Raw genomic sequence first — 3,608 nt, 5'->3', positions numbered from 1 at the left:
TATATCAATGACAAGATTGGGTAAGTTTTTATTTTTTTTATACTAAATTAAATTAAAGTTGATGATTTATAAAATTAATAAAATTAAGTTAAAAGTTAAAGGAATAAAAAATTAACTTAATAAAAGTTAAGTCCGTATTACAAATCAAACTAATCAAGACTCCTTATAGATCAAAGAACTGGAAAGGATATAGGCAGTAGAAGTCAAGCGCAGAAGACATCGCGCCAATAATATATCTATGAAGTGTGAAACTTCTTTATTTACTAAAATCGCGCTTACATGTTTCGGCTCACTTTTGAACCTTCCTTAGAGACAACACAAACTAACATATGAGTACATAAACTGTGAATAAAAATTATCCTGTCATGGTGAACTTCCCTACCTCGAGAATTTAAATTCCAGAATTAAACTCAAAAGGAAGAAAAAGAAAAAAGAAAAATAAACGAAAAAAAAGGAAATAATGAAAATATCGAAATAGAGAATATGAAAAACTCATTTATCAAAAACCTTAAGATTATAATTAATTATCCCGAAAATAAGGACCTCACATTGATCACAAATCACAAATTATATCGCAAACATTACTATGAATAATTAAACCGGTTCTAGACATTTTTTGGCTAGTATTATTGACTCAATCAGTCGTTCGTCGCAGTAGTAAGTCTTTCTGGCGTAATTTTTGATTACTTTCCAACTTTTATTTTTATAGAATCGATTAACGTTCCAATGCAAAATTTTTCATTTGTAAGCTTCAATAAGTAGCTAAAACTAAGAGTGACTGTATCTGACTGGCCAAAAAACTGGTTTTTGAATAATTCCTAGTAATATTTACGATATAGTTTGTGATTTGTGATCAAGGAGTCCTTATTTTTTAGATAATTAATTATAATCTTAAGGTTTGTGATAAATAAATTTTTCATATTCTCTATTTCGATATTTCCATTATTTTCTTTATTTTTCTTTTTTCTTTTTCTTTCACTCTTTTTGGGTTTAATTCTGGCATTTAAATTCTCGAGGTAGGAAAACTCACCATGATCTTTTTATTCATAGTTTATGTATGTTAGTTTGTGTTATCTCTGAGGAAAGCTCAAAAGTGAGCCGAAACATGTAAGCGCGTTTTAGTGAATATAGAAGTTTCATACTTCATAGATATATTATTTGCGCCATGTCCCCGAGAAACCTTAAACAAATTTTAGCCATCGCTCGTTGTTCATTAAAAAGTTGTTACCAAAACAAGTTTATCAAAAGAATGTGATTTTAAAGCAAAGAATTAGTTTGTAAAGCAGACATTTCTAGAAAAAAACCCAAATATATATTACACGTCAGGTAACTAACTAATCACTGGATTAACTTTTGCAGAGAGATAATTCGTGTAATTTAATAACTAACCAGGAAAGGGACTTAACTATTCCCCTCTAACTTTAATGAGCTTTTAGTATGTTATTCTCCAGACAAAAATAAGCATATATTTTTTTATACGTGCTCATACGCACTTTTAAGAGGTGAAACACTCTTTAGAAAAAAATCGGTTTTTCTCTTTCAAAGCGAATATCGTCGAAACTGTAAGAGATAGATAAAAATTTTCTGAATGAAAATTGAGTAAATTTAAAAGTGCTTTAGAATTATAATAAACAATTTTTTTTTATAAATAAATAATTTTTATTATAAATAATTTAAAAAAAAATTTTTCTGTTACGTGTTTCTTCTCCTAGAAATGCGTATAGCCAAAATGCGTATAAAAAAATATGTGTCGCTTATTTTTGTCTGGAGAATACCATACTAAAAGCTCATTAAAATTGGGGGGTGGGAGAGGGACAATTGGGTCCCTTTCCGGTTGATAAAATTACATAAATGGAAAATAATGTTAATTGTTTGTAAAGCAGAAAAGGACCCCGCACTAACCTTATGTAAAGTGGATCTCAGAATTGGCTGAAATTTTACTATAATATATTGTAGATCATGAGATCTTGATCAAAAATCTTTATGGATACAAGGTCCAAAAATGGACAGTTTTTCGAGATATTGGATGTCAAATATTGGACATATGGCTAAATTCCAACATTTGATTTCTAATATCGAGAACAATTTATTTTTGAACCTCCTGTTCATGAGGACTTTTAAAACTATTATACATCACAAACTACATTATAGTAAAATTTCAATCAATTTGACTGGGATCCATTTTACATAAGATTAGTGTGGGGTCCTTTGTGTTCTTGAAACAGAGTATTTTTGTAGTATTTTTGAAACAGAAAACTTGTATACTTATTTAAAAATTCTCTACTTTAATACATATTTAATTACAACAATCTGACTTTTTAGTTCATGAATCAATGGTTAATAAATAATCAAAATCAAATTGGCGAAGAAGGAATTATTATCGAAATCGATGAGGCAAAATTTGGACGAGAATATAATCGCGAACGACTCGTTAAAGGATAATGGTTTTTCGGAGAAATAACACGCAACACAAACAAAATGTTTATGTACCAACTGAATCCCGTGACGCTTAAACATTACCGCTCATCCGGAAATACATTGCTCCTGGATCAATAATTTATACCGATTATTGGAAAGCATACGGCCAAATCGACCCAATGTATCAACATAAAACAGTGAATCATTCACAAAAAGTTTACATTTTGTTGATCTAGACATAAGCGTTATATTCAAAATATCGAACGTCTATGGAGAAATATGCGCGGAATTATATCTCGATATAATCCCATTTCGTCCATTATCTTGCAGAATTCACGTTCAAAAAAGCATTTGATATACACACGAATGATTAAGCTTTTTTTAACGTAATGCCTAAAGATACCACATATAAACATACAAATTTTCTGCTCTAAAGACACAATTATATAAGAAATATTTTGCGCTATATTTTATAGTACATTTTAATATTACGATTTATTAGGTTGAGTGCTTAGCATTATTTGCTTTAAATGCTGTGTATCACAGTATACAATATACCTGGACGATCTTGAGTCTGAAACCGATTACGCTAAGCTCTAAACAACGGCAGCTTTTAGAAGTGTCAAAAGATGATCCTCTGTTTAAGGATAAGGTGCCTCAAAAGCAGGGAATTCGGAGAGCAGAATTTCGGAGCGCAGCTGTGTCCAAAAGTTAGATTTTATTGATAACCTTTTTTTGTTAATAACTTTTTAAGGAACAATGAGCGACTAGATTTGTCTAAGGTCACTTGGAGTCATGACTTTAACAACATATGTCAAGATCAAAGTGATTGTAGGAGAGTCCCTTAGAGTAAATAATTAATAAAATTAATTTTGAAAAAAATTATTTTTAAGATCAGAATGTTTTAATTTTTCTTAAAATGAGATTACTTTAAATAACGCTTACAAATATAGATTATTAATCTAAAAAGTAAATTTAATTTTATATTCATATATGTAAGTCCGGATTCCACGGTTCTTTTCTTCGACTAAAAACTTTTTAGAAACTATCGTCATCATAAAAAATTAGTGACCAGTAGACCTTCCGTTACGGTAGCGACAAGCCAAATAACATTTTAAACTAATAACCCATTCGGGACAGAACCGTTGGGTTAGATATTGGAACCAAGTGTCAAATAGGCGAACCTTATC

Source organism: Trachymyrmex septentrionalis, unplaced genomic scaffold (genome assembly GCF_001594115.1).
Source record: "Trachymyrmex septentrionalis isolate Tsep2-gDNA-1 unplaced genomic scaffold, Tsep1.0 scaffold181, whole genome shotgun sequence".
Lineage (NCBI taxonomy): Eukaryota > Metazoa > Arthropoda > Insecta > Hymenoptera > Formicidae > Trachymyrmex > Trachymyrmex septentrionalis.
This window is presented reverse-complemented; position numbering follows the sequence as displayed.